This window comes from Pinus tabuliformis, chromosome 1_2, assembly GCF_031772625.1.
Source record: "Pinus tabuliformis cultivar Carrire ecotype Pingquan chromosome 1_2, CPIR1, whole genome shotgun sequence".
Classification (NCBI taxonomy): domain Eukaryota; kingdom Viridiplantae; phylum Streptophyta; class Pinopsida; order Pinales; family Pinaceae; genus Pinus; species Pinus tabuliformis.
The window spans coordinates 138,429,607-138,444,262 of record NC_142298.1 but is presented as its reverse complement, the minus strand read 5'-3'; positions in this window follow the sequence as shown (position 1 = coordinate 138,444,262).

Here is a 14,656-nt window from a genome sequence, read left to right as displayed (position 1 = left end):
TCGACCATGATTAAATATTAATTAATCACATGCAAATAAAGAAAATTTCAATAAAAACACCTAAAGTCTCTAAAGAAACAAACAGCTGAATCACATGCCTAAAAAATCTAAGAGTTCAAACCACACACAAATAGTAACTTCCCGTGCTAAAAACACTAGTTGGTGATGAAATCCAACTTAGTAGAAGTTTAATACAGAAAGGATGGTTGGAACAGTTACCCCGACAACTTGCTTAATGGAACAGACTAGCACAAGCTTCTTCACAAAACCATCTCGAGTGAAGAGAACCCACCAGAGAGTCCAAGTGAGTCTAGTCAACATCTGCTCTAGGTACAGTGAGATCCTTCCTTCACCGTCACCTTCGGAAATAATCTTAAGTTTATGGACACTAAGGTTATCAACAGCGACAAATACAACTGGGGGAACAGTCTACAATCCAATCTATGCGCAAGGGCAGAGTAACAAAGCTCAATCCCCTTGAAGGCTCCTCGACATGGTCAATCCGAAGTTTACTAACAAGTGACCCCAGGCTCCTCAACAATGGTTAATCTGAGGTTTACCATTTATAATACACGCAAATCTTCTATCTTTCCCAATGAAACAGAATTGACTGTCTCAAAGGTTCGGACATGATCTCGTGATCGAATCCTTTAAGAGAAGCTTCCCAGAATGTATCAATTACAATTGGATTTATTTCCTACCGCAAGATGTAGCTACTTGTTTGTTTAAACTATCTTGGAGAGTTAATTACTCCCTACTCCAAGATACTAGCCTAAGCTATATTGGTGATAAGAGCCCTAGAAATAAAAAAGATTACTAGATCAATTATAATTAAGTGTTGCTTTTATGGGTTGTTCTTTAAGTCGATAGGTATGGAAATGAAACTTTGATGGTGTGAAGACTCGACTCCAAACACACTAAAAAAATTGCACCTAAAATGATAAGCAATTCGTTTTTCTTTCAATGCAATTCTAGCTAAAAGAAAGAGTTCGAGAATGCAATTCTTTAAGAAAAAATTTTGTATTTCAACATGGAAATGGAAAGAAAATCTTTTTGTCTTTTTAAATAAGAACTCAAAACGAGACAAATAATTAATGCTCACGATAAATCCTTTTTCTTTTTTCAAAACTTGAAACTACAAAAAAAACAATTTTCCTTTCAAAAAAGATCTACAAGTTCTAGAGTTTAAAGCACTCAAAACTACAAAAACTAATTTTGAGATCTAAAAACTTAAAAAATATAATTGAATAAAAGCTTCAATTCTTTTTGAGGACGTTTTACTTTGTTGTTCAGTAAACTAAGGATTCATTTTTTCAGAATAACAAATCAATCAAAAAACATCCAGATATGATTTCTTTTGTAAAAATGAAATTCAGACTTATAACAAAGTTTGTTCAAAGATTTGCAACGAGAAAACTAAATCTATCTCTCACAAAAGATAGATTTCACAACCAAGTCAAACTCATCGAGAAGGCAAAAAGACACCAGGGTGATTTAAGGTTTCTCAAGCTTCTGATCTCTGAGTCACTACAGAGACAAAGTGAAAACCACTCCAAGTATGCAAAACTTCTAGAAAATCATCTAAAACAAAAATACTCTCACAACTCACTCACAAGAGATTTTTGACAGGAAAAATACAGATCTGGGTAGACACTAAAAATCCTAAATCAAACCTAAACTTAACCGGAAGAAGATATCTTAGGTTTTTCAAAAAAAATTATAGGGTCTGTAGGCTCCAGAAGTAACAGGTGCGGTTCCGTTCTGTTTACTAAAGGAAATGTGCAGAGATGCTTTCACTGTCTGTAAAGATAAAGTGCGGTCCTCTGAAAACTTCAGGAAAAACAAAAATACTTCCAATTTTTGAAAACTACCCAAGCCAGTATACATCAATCAAAAACCAGAAAAGAAAACAATTTTCTCAAGTCGAAACAAAGGAAAACCAAAAATCAAAGGCTCAATCCCCAGTGGAGTTGCCAATTTGTTGGCTGGATAAATCGATCTTGCAGACAAGACCAATCTCTCTAGTATCAAAAGATAGTCTAGCAACAAATGGACAAACAAACCTATCTTTCTCTAGACATATGCGATTTATAAGTAAATACTACAAAGGTGTTAAGATCCTACCTTAGATCCAATGCTTGTTCATAATAGTCATCCTCCAATCATTCGAAAGAGTTACCTTTAAAGACCTGCAATCACAAACAAGAAAACATTAAGTAGCACCTGCATAGCAAATATTATAAATCATGTCTATTATGGTGATCAATGAATCCATAAAATAAACCATGAATTAACAGCTTATTGAGAAAAACAAATATATTTGTATTAACTTTGAATAGTAGAATAACCTTACAACCTTTTCAGCCTTGATGTTGAACAAGCTCTTCCTAGGGTCCGAAATAGGAATTTCCTTTACTTTGACAAGTCTTGCACTCTTCCAAATGAGATCTTAGAGGTATGTAATCTCTCCTCATAAAAACTCAACTAAAGAAGACTAAGTTCCAACAGCATTTCACCTCAAAAAAATACCAAGCTTCTCCTCCCAAGTAACCAGCCCAATGCTTCTTTTTATAGTGTAGAGGAGGATGTTACAGGTCCACCTATGAAGGGATAGAATCCTCCTTCAAAGGGATAAGCTCCTCTCATCAAGGGGTTAGCTCCTTAAGGTATGGAGTGCATGAACCTGAAAAGAGCGAACTTGCCACCTCAAGATTCCTTCCAAAAGCTTCTAGAAATGACTGAAAGTGAGTTTTTTAGAATGTACTCATGCCTTTTTAACTTTTACATGGGTCTACACCTTTAACACAGAGACAATGCGGTCGGGTTCGCAGGAGACATGACCATTAGGTGCGGGACCATAGGTAAGACAAAGAGAAAGTGAGGAACCAGAGTTTTAAAGACTTTGGAGGGATTTTCTCTCATTTTCAGACTTGATATGAGGAACTGGTGTTTCAGACTTGCAGAGGAGGAAAGTATGAGTGGTAGTGAACTCAAACAGATCGCAGAATGTCAAAGTGACAATTTTTAGTGCAACAGATTGCCCCCTAAAGTGCGAAGTTTGTAATAGATGAAGATAGAGTCTGTCATTTATGAAGAGTGAAGTATTATATCATTTCAAGGATCATCCTGTGGACACCCCAGTCGGAATCTGTAAAAACATTCAATGAAAAATATATATATTTAGACATATCATCGCTGAGGTATGCATTCCCATAATCAGATCAAAACTGACTAAACTTTTCTGATACAGGAATGATTTTGTAATACATCAAGAGTATAGACACGTGTAGACACAGTATGGACACAATCATCTGTTTATGAATAGTCCAATGTATAATGAATAACAAAATTCCTCGCAGCTTGGATGGTAGAAACTTGATCCAGGGTCTTGACTTTTGTTTCCCGAACTAGTACGATTCTATCCATGTGAATGAATGTGTCGAAGTCGAACATGGTAGAAACCACTTGATTACCAGTCAATGATGTGAACTGTTAACAAGTGTGAGAGAAACCACCAGTAATGTCAATGGCTCTCAAAGTACCTAGTACAATCCATGAAATGTGAATAAATGAGCTGAAGTCGAACATGTCATAGAATCATTTGATTGAAGGTCAATGATGCAGCCTATCGTCGAAGGCGAGAAAGCTGCCATTAGAGCATGTAGCTTTCAAGGCACTTACGATTTCTAGATCAACTTCCTAGATAATGAGCTGAAGTCGATAGAAAGCGATCCGTCGTAGGCAAGCCCACAACACAAAATCATAGATCAAGTTTTGAAGAAATATATTGGCAAGCACTGACTCAGGGATGGTCAAAGTGGATGACAAACATCTTGTAGATGAATGGTTTGTTTAAATTGTTCTCTTGAACACATAACGACACTACAGATGGCTTGGTGACAATTGACCCAAAGCTAATACCCAGAAACTGGCTGAAGACTTTCAATGTGGTTTGATTAACTATTAGGCAAAGGATTTTCCCAACCCAGGTGAACAAAAAGTGTCGTGTTCAAGAGTGGTTGACAGTTTTTTACAAAACAAAGTGTAACAGATAGGTTCATTTTTCTCTCTTTTCCCCCATCATTTCTTGCAAGTACCTCTTTATTTTTGACAAGCTTGAGGAGGATAACATTTTCTTGTTTATAAGCTCATCCTTCGGATGAGTCCAACTTAGTTTAAAATTCAAACCCTAGGAAAGAGTGGTTCGTTCCTATTCAAAATTGAACAGTTCATTTACTGTTAAATTTTAACGAGTCCAGTATAGGAAAAACTTGGTGTTTTACAATTTTAGGGAGTCAAAAGAAAAAATTAAGAAAACTCCATGAGGTTACTTTTTTGTAAAATAATCCCTCAGGTCCGAAAAAGGATAAAATAATATAGGAGGGATGACATTTCCAATACTTTAACGAGTTGAAAATACAAGTGCTCGACAATCTTTTCATATTTAACGAGTCTAAAAAGGGTTTAAAGAGGACTCTACTGACCGTAATTATTCAACGTGTACCTTTTTTGTAAATAGTCCATTTCAGTCCGTAAGATGGGTAAAATTATACTAAAGGGATGATTATTCATTTATTTTAACAAGTTTGAACAATCAAGTTCTCGGCAATCTTTTCAATTTTCGAGAGTCTAAAAAGAGCTTAAAGAGGACTCCAATGTTTCACTTTTTCGTAAATTTTTGAAAGAGTCCGAAAAAGTGATAAAAGTATGCTCTTTGTTGAAAAATGATCAATTTCCCGAAAAATCCAATATTCTGCACAAAAACTCAAAACATTACACATACCTATTTAAGATAAATAAAATGATTTTAAAAATTTACCTTTTTAAAGTGAAAAATAAATAAATTAAAAATTCATTTATTCGAAAAAACTTATAAAAATGGATTTTCTAACTTCATTTTTGCCATTTGAGTTCAGAGTGAGAAGTGAGAGCTTTTGGGTAAGAAAGTTCCTGTGAAGATTCTGGAAAATCTATCTGTTGGAATCAAAAACCGTCAGCTCCAGGTAATCTACGTCCTCCTTAACTTGCATTTCATCTGTTTACATTTTGATTTTAGGCTTTAAATTTGATTTTTAAAGGAAAAATAGGTTTAGAAAATCGCTCGCGGGGGTCCGCAGGTGCAACATGCAGCCCTTGCGGACCTCGACTTTTTCTATAAAGGAAAAAGTCGTGGGTCTGCACCTATTGCTCACAACCTGTGCGGACCTACACAATGTTTGTAAGCAGCGGGTGCGAACCCCGCACAATGAATTTTCAAACTTAAATTTCTCCAAATTTGCCCAAAATTTTTCGAACTAGCTTGTTCTAATATGTCTTTTTATGCATTGTAGGACATTCAAAATGCTTATTTGGCGAGAACGCGAGCACGAGGATATAGATTTGGGCACAGTAAATCATATGCCCACATTGCAGGCATTGAGAGCATGTGGGTTGCTTAAGTTCTAGGGCATACAGGGCATGAGGGCCCAAGTAGACCTCTTGCAGTGGCTGGTAGACAGATGGAACACACAGGACCAGTGCTTCGTGATTGGTGGCCACCGACTCGAAATCAAGCTGGAGGACATATACTTTTTGACTTGTTTGTCCAAGAGGGGTGAACAATTATCTCTTTTCAGGACTTAGTAGGCCAGGTTGCTAGTCTGTCGCTAGTCTCCGATCACAGTTTTGCAATGATCAATCAAAGGACAAAAGGATTGATATTAAAACTATCAGTCGTCTTGAGCTTAAGGTTATTGCATTCACTATTACCAGGCTATGCGGGAGTGCACCATTGCATGTGGCTACTAGATCCTAGATGCAGATGGTCGTAGATTGTTTTCGAGGCACCATATTCAACTGGTGCGAGGCTGTGTTGGCAAATGTGAAAGGCCAACTAACCAGAGCAAAGAATGGACAACTGAAGAACTTTGGAATGGATTCATCGTAGTCAAATTTTCTCTAGAGAGGATCCCCATGTTAGCCCCGCAGCATATTCCTATTGATGCTGGTCTTCCTCGAGAGCCTAGAATGGTTTGCTGGGTTGCTTTGATGGCCTGTCACCCTGAGGAGGGCACAGAGGTTGTTCGATTTCTACCTGAATATTTTTGTTGGTTGAACAACCAACTTTTTGTGATTCAGGATTTTCCATATGCTGGGATGGATTACCGCGACGACCCAGACATGATTCTTCCACCAGGAGAGTAATTGGATGATTCAGGTAAAAACCATTTTCAACACTTTCTAAGTTTTAATTTTTTTATTTATTTTAAATCGTCCAAAGCTGATAAGCAAAAGTTTAAATGCAGATGTGGGTCCACGACGACCAGCCGCTCTCCAGCCTTATGAGAGGAGATTGTTATCACTCAGGTTGTTCCCAAAAGTTGTAAGAAAAGGGAATACGGTTGAGGTAACCACTAACCAATCTTTTAGATGTAGATTCTAGCCAATCTGCAGCCAGAGAGGGCTCTGTCTTTATAATTTAGCTTTGTTTTGGGTATATTAGGCTAGTTGTGAAATACAAAGGTTGTTTGATTTTTGGATGGTGACACTCAACAAAACAGGGGTGAAAAATATGAGAAGTTCAGTCCATTGGGTTAATGGAGTCAATGAAGATGAACTGCTAGGTATGGTTTCTTTGACAGAGGGAGGAACTATAGAGCAAGGTAATTAACCATGAAACAAATTGTAAGCTGGAATTAGGCGAAATGGGTTCAGGGGGTGAAGGGCAACTAAGAATCCTTCATCATGATAACAGAGGGAAAGTGGATGAATATTACCAGGGAGCAGTTAAGAATTCCTTAGTTATATTCAAGGTGTAAGAACCATGGAAACAGGAGCAGTTAAGAATTCCTGCTTATGCTAATTCTGAAGAAAATATAAAAAATAACAGAGATTGAACACAGAGTACAGTTAAGCAAGTTCTGGGTTATTCTTTTTCTTTTTTATTCAGAATATGATATATAAATGATATATAAAAACACAAAAACAATAAAACGTGAGTTTAAAAAGACTTATTGATCCATGAAATAATTCAAGAATTCTGCAACATAGTCTTCTCCCATCAATTCCACAACCAGAGAGTTCAACAACAAAGCATTCCAGCAACCTTTTATTCAGAAAAGTTCTCAAATTTATAGTGTATTTCCAGAATGGGATCACCAACCCCTAATACTTAGCTTGGGGAGGTATTTGTACAAAAATGTTTACAAAATATCTCAAAGAGATAATATCTTGCAATAACTTCTTTTACCTACTCTACAGGAGAAGTAAATGATCTTGAAAACAGAGAGAAATGAATGCAGAAGTAAGAGATGCTGTGTTGGCCGCTCAGTTGGTGAGATGCATTGATTATTTGCTCAGCGAGTTGGCCAATGGATACTTTAATGACATTCTGTGCTGCTGGCGTTGCTTTCCTGGGTGCTTTAATTGCGCTTTAATAGACCATTTCCCAGCGCGATTTTTATCTACTTTTTTCTCCACTTTATGATATCTGTTGTGTTATGGGAAAAATAAACAAAACTTTGAAATTTGCCTACAAAATTTCCAGCATACTCTGCCACCACTGGTCATCTGGTAATTGGTGTCTACGCATTTTTATTAGAGTTTCATCAGCATCCGTGTACCTGAAGAAAGTAGGCTGGACTGTGAAAAGATGCCTCACTTCATGCTCAATAAAAAACAAATTTTCTAAATTGTCATACAGGCTCTGTCCAGATGGGAGTGCCTTCTCTCCTGCAGAACTTGATGATGTTGTGACTTGATTATCCACATATGTATTCAACCTGTGAGTATAGTCTGCATGTGTCATTAGTCTATAGTCATTGGTTAATAAACTGGGCAGACCCTTTTCCTCCAAAGCTGTAAACTTCTATGTGAAAGCATTTATCTCCATTTGCATGTCCTGGCACTTCCTCTCCAGATTTTGTATGAAGTTCCTCATAGTCAGAACTCTTTTAATTGTTAGGATGGTGCTTGTTCCGTCCTTGATATCCAGTGCTGCCAGCTCTTCCTTGGTGTGGGTGTTCAAAAACTGTATTAGCCTATTGGCCTGTTCGGGCATGTGTCCCAATGAATCCCTGGCCTTTTGAATTTCTACTTGAGTTGCTGTCACCAAATCAATCTGCTCATGAATTATCTATATTGATTTACATATATCAATGATGGATTGGCCAATGTTGGCCCACAAAATGCCCTTGATTTCTCCCAGAGGCTTGTCTAAGGAGAGGTCCTTTTCCAATGCCTTTACTTTATTCTCCAATTCTTTTACCTCCCTTGTTTTTTCTACCACTGTCATTTTAGATTTATCGTAACTAATTTCCAACTTGGCCAATTTCTCTTTAGCATCCTTTAATTTTGATATTTGGAGTCTTAGATCCTCCATAGCCTTTATTAATTCTTCAGTGGTCATGGTAGTGCTGCTGCTTGTTGATGTTGTTGTTGAAGTACTTGGTGTTGTTGATGTCGGGACAGTATGAGGGACTGTTGTTGTAATTGTAGGAGGAGCAGTTGTAACTATTGGATCTATTTGAGATGGCTGGGAGGTTGACACTCCCTGCTTTTCCTGTAGTGCTTTCTTCAATGCCTACTCTGTTTCTGCCAATCTCTCATCCATTTTCATTAGCAGGTCCATCGTATCTTCCTGTGATTTCTGCTCAACAATGTCTGTGGTTTGGGGATGCATAGTAATGGGCAGCTTGAGCTGTTTCCTAAGAGCTGCAATGTCTTCTTCCTTCTTTTTTATTAATGCTTTAATGCCTTTGGCATCCTTGGGATCATGTCCCAACTCAATGATAATTTCTTCCAAGGATTTTATCCTATTATCCTTGGCTAAAGAGGAAGCCTTTTCCAACTCTAATTGGGTAGAGGTATTATTTAATGAATTCTGCAATTTGTGGGCCAAGAATGCCTTATTTGCCAGTGTGGAGTATACCATTTCTCCAGTTTGTTTATGCAACTCAATTTGGTCCATTGGATGAATTTCTTTGGCTAATACTTCCAGATTGGTCCTAATGTAATCAGCAGCTGACCGTGGCTGCTGCTTCTTGGGCTTAAAGTGACTAAGAATCATCTTTCCTTCTTGAATGTCATATGCCGAAATTAGTCTTTGTTTATTTGTGGGGGCCATCTTCAGTAAGTGATTATAAAGTTGAATTCTTATTGGCTCATTCTTTGCCTTTATTTCAGTAAATGTCTTCTTAATGTCAGAGCCTTGCCTTCCTTGTGGCCTGGAAGAAGAGAATTCCACAATATGTTGTCTTCCGATCCCCTGCCTGTGTGAACTGGCCGATGTTTCTGTGACCAGGGATGTATCCTGGCTGACTACTCTTTATTCCCTTAGACTGTCTGTGGTCTCCTGAATAAACTCCTCCTCTGATAAGGGGTTCAATCTTTGCCTTTTCTCCCCTGGTTTCTCTTCAGAACCACTGATCAGTGTGTCTTCTTGCCTGTCCCTTTTCTTACCTCTTTCCTCATTTAGAGGAGTTTGTAGTGCAGGGATTTCTGGGGCCTTTGTCTGAGCTGGAGGAACCTGCCCTTGGCCTAGTTCCTTTGATGTAGCTGGTTGGTCTGTCATTATGTCCTGCTCTGAACCTATTACTTCTTTGCCCTTTGTTGACCCTATGCTTGCTTTTTGTGTGGGCTGCTGAGAAGTCCCGATAAAATATGTATCACCTCCTGTGTGTTGAGGCAGCTTGAAGGATACCTGTCCCAAAGAGTCCAGGTCAAGTGTTTTTTCAAGCTCTTTCATGGATTTTTCCAATTTTTATTCCTCAGTAATTTCTTCAACTAATGTGCCTTCTACCCATTCTTGTTGGTTTGCATACTGTTGAATTTCAGGGATCTTGTGGTGAACATATGTTGTTAGCTTTGTTTTCACTTTTCTATAACTTATGAAATGATTGGGGTCATATGGTGCCCAATAAAAACTTTGTTTCAACTTAAGTTGCTCCCCTAAAATCTTATCAGCCTCCTCCTAGGCTTCCCTCTTATTGAAGACAAAAGGGCCCAATTGATTTCTTATTTTGAGTTGTGCCTTTTTCTTGGCAGCATAGAAATGAGTCAAATTTGAGCTAATAAATTACCTGAAGTATTCCAGGGAAAATAGTCTCATAGGCACATATTTTGGTAGTTTATAGGGGCACAGCTCATAGCCATATATCCTGATCTCAGTGTGATTCTGGTAAAAGTACCAGTCACCTATACTATAGCCTTTTGAGAGATGTAAAATTTTCTGCATTTCACCAGAGAGTCTAGCAGGAGGAGTTGTCATCAATAAAGAAGAGGCTGGATGTATGAACAGGTCAATGAATTCACAATAAGTATAAGGGGAGTCACTAACACGGTGGAAGACTGAGGTCCAGAAGATTACAGACCTTCGCTCTCCTTTGAGATCCAATTTTCTAAGGGGAATTTGAAAACTATCTGGTTGATTGTACAATAGCAGATGATATATGTATGATGTGTATTTAAACACTCTTTCTCTGTCCAGGCTCATGAATTTCTCATGGACCTTATCAGCTATGAAGGTGGCATAATCATATTTGACAGCAAGGGGTTGTCCTGGAGTAAACATGGACAACAAAACTAAGGTAGTCTCATCAATATACTCACTGGTTTTAAATCCCAGGATGTAGGATATCATGTCAGTAATGAATTTTCCAGCTTCATTGAACCAGACCTGGTTAAAAGGAGGTGGCTGCCTGGGCTGGCGATCTGGTCTCATGAATAACTGAGCAATTCTGGTTATCTCTAAATTGGGCAGTTTGGCACCTTGGTCAAGCAAGAATCCCATGGAAAGAGGAGCCAGAGGCTGAGTTGGCTTAAAGTGTAGCATCTCATTTATGGATTCAGGGGTGATATAAAAGAGGACAGTCCCATATGGAGCCATAAATGCTCTTTGAGTGGGGTCATAATTGGCACAGCATAAGTGGACGATATCAGGGAGCACATTCACTGAGGGGAGGTAGTATATGGGCATGTGAGACTCCCAAATTCCATAGACATCAGTATTGCTGCGATAGCTATTCCTGATTTCTCAAAAAGCTTGGAGGTGAGGCTTTTCACCAATTAAGTCATTAATCTAGAAATCTCTGTCAGTAAGGGGCAACCATTCTAATTATTTGTGTGGTGTCTTGAGGGGGGCAACATTGAGGGCCACTGGAGCCTCCATTATTCAATCTTTTGTGATTTTTCAATTTGAAATTTGGGTTTTATGCAGCAAAAACAGGTAAAATAACACTTTTGGGTCCTTTCTGCGGGAATTGTAGGCTGAAACGAGCTTGAATTTAGCTTAGTGGGTGAATTTTGCAGTGGGAGACGGAGTTTGAGGGATTTCTCGGTAAAAATGAGCACAAACAGTGGTTCTGGTGCACAGTTTTAAAGGCAGCACGATGTTTTTAATTCAAATTTGGGTTATTCGGGCAATTTTGCAGAGAAAAAATGAAAAAACACAGGGTTTAAGAATGAAATTCGGGTAAATACCTGTTTTGACAGTGTACTGTGCATTTTGCAGGTTGCGGAACGAGCTGAGGGGCCGAGCTGTGGAGTCAATTTAGCTGGGTGGCGGACTGTGTAGTCAAAATGCCGCTTTGGACGAGAAACAACATGTAAAGGTCGTGCAGAAGAAACAAATAGAAATGAACGAAAAATGACATTTTATGCCTTTTTGACAAAAATTTGATTTTGGCGGGTTTTGGCGCTCTTCGGTCGTGTGACGTCAGCATGACATAATATTTGTCGTGTAGTGGGGTACGACGGATGATGTGGCGGATGAACATGGCAGATGACATGGAGGTGAAGTGGCGGATGACGACATCAGTGGGGGGAAGAAGGGGGCGGTAAATGGTATTTCCCGCACCACTTTTGGACAAAAGTTGTTTCGGGCAGAGGGGTCACGATAACACCGGGCGGGTGCCACGTGTTTCTTGTACGACAACAAAACTGCCGTTTTCCCGGGCGCTAATCTTTGGCCATCGAGGGGTTCCGATATTACTGTGGGTCGTCTGATGGGAAAGCCCAGATCGGACGGTCGATAGTGGAGGGCATTGGCGGAGGAGTATGGCGTGGGGACCCGTGCGATAATTGAATGTTTTATAAGGTTTTTGCGAGGTTTTTGCCTTTGGTTAGGTCTGCGGGCTCAGGGGTTAATTGAATTAATCAACCGGGTGTTGATTAATGTTTATGAATGGCACGGAAATGGACTGTTGAAAGGTTTCAAATAAACCTTCCAATTCCCTTTGTAAAATAAGATATGGCTTGTATTGTAGCCGGGGCAGGATATTTATTTTTCTCGAGATTTTTATGTATTTTATATAATAAGGGTGGGGAAAACATTGTATAGGAACTATATAATAGAATTAATATGTTAAAATGAGAAATATATTCAAACAAAGCACTAAGTCAAAAAGTGGAACTTAGGCTTAGGGGAGTGAAAGGTATCCAAGTTATGAATTTGGAAAACCTAGCAAAATGGAAGAAAAACCTTTTTACACAAGAAATGTGGCTTCAATGTCCTAAGTAGAAACAGAGTTTCACTTAGTCTTTTTCATGAAATGAAGTGAACTAGGAACACTGAGCAGATCCCAATGTCCTTGTGGGGATGTTAGTAAATGTTCTTGGAGAAATTAGGAGGGAAATTAGTCATGCTTCAACTGTTTTGCAGCCACCTTGCCATGGCACTTATGATATCCATGAGATAAATAATTTTCAAAGGACAAAATTGCTCACAAACCTGCTTCAGCAACATCAAAACTTCTTACCCAGCCTAGTAAACCTAACATTTTTTCTTCCTTTTTCCTCGGGTGCATTTGAACTAGCAAACCCTTACTTTCTTCTTTTCCTTTAGCTGCAATCCTATATATGTCTACCCTTATTTCTTCCAGGGGCTCAGATTTAACTGTTGAGCTCCTTTGCTTCTCTGCCTAACTACTTATCTGCCAAGCTTGAACTATTTGGACAGAATTCACTCTTTATCTCTAAAACAAGAAATTTAAACTTGGACTGGCTTAGATTAAGCTGTTTGGCCATCCATCAACCATGAAAGAAGTCACTGATTGCACATATTTATCTTCTTTGCAAAAAATAGGATAGTAGTGGCATTTTGGGCTAGCACACTTTCATGGTCTTTCCTTTGGGGTTCATTTTCTTTCTTTTTGACCAATTCATTCTTTTTGCCCTTTGATCTTTGTTTTAGGGCATACCCTCTTTTCATTTTTTAATTTTTTGATTTTGAAAATATGGAACCTTTGCAGCATGGAAAGGATGAACATATTTGGAATTTCATCAGTCAATCATGAAATATGACACCTATTGGTATAGGAGCATAACAGAGACAACCAGCTACAGCAGCACCAGCCCCATAGGACCAATTAACAGAGATCCTGACCGACTTGGAGCATCATCTAGAGTGCTTGACACTAGATATTCCAGAGACTGATATAGATGATATTCCACTTAGGTTACAGAGATATGTGATTGGGGTCCTAGGACCTTTTAGGAGGTTCCTATGTAGGGTGGCCCGAGCAGTTGTTTCTTATCATGATCATTGCCAGGGAAAGGATGACCGATTTTGTAGACTCACGACATTTTTGTCTTTTTGTATTATCATTTTTGCTGATCATAAGGTGTTTTTCAACCTATGATTGAGGACGATGTATATTTTGAAACACACTTCTATGCTATGATATATCTTTATTACCGGCTATCTTGTGTAACATGTTATCGAATGTTATTGAATTTACTGTTTTGATTATTGCAAATGTCTATTTATCATACTAGAAGCAACTGCATCTACTAATGTATTTAAATGTCTTGGAATATGCTGATATTCAATGTAATCAAATTCATGTTCCAAGAGACGAACTCTCAAAAATAACCTTAATAACACTGGATTTCTAATGGCATAAAGTCTGTTAAGCTGTAATACAACGAGTTCAGAATCCAACCTAACAATCAAACTCCGAATCCCAAATGAGATGGATTTAGATAATAACTCAATCACTGCACTATACTCTGCAATGTTATTCATTGTCTGACCGAGGCTTACGCCATGCATAGACACTAACTCATCAGAGGGTGAATAGATAACCTAAGCTGCAGAAGAAATGTTCCGTGTACTACGACAAGCATCATCAGCAAAACCAAGGTATGTTTGAAGAGACGTCGACATCTGCAATATCAAGAGTAAAATCAAGATAAACAGGAATAATGATAAGAGCACTCTCTAAACTAGGCACAATTTTCTAATCTAAAACACACTAGTTGTAAAGAAACGAATCTAACAAAAAATTTCCACACAGAATTTAAGCATAATATCTCTTCAGATAAAGTCCATTTCTGGGTTTACCCAAAGAGACACCATCAAAATCTATCAATTCATAAGCCCCTTTTGCCAACTTTCGCTTAACAATGTAAGCACCATGCCACATAGGAACAAATTTTCCAGCCCCTAGCTTATCGTTCACTTGATCATATATTAAAACTAGGAATCCTTTTGAAAAATTATGAGGTGTAACACTTCTGTCGTACTGAGCTTTTATTCGTTTCGCATGAGCCTCATTTGCTATTGTAGCAGTGCGTCGATTCTCATCTAGCTGAGCTAAGTACAAAAAATGTTTTTCTTCTTTAGAAGTAGCTGGGAGTAATTCTATGGCTAATTGTAATGATAGAATTTTGCATTCAA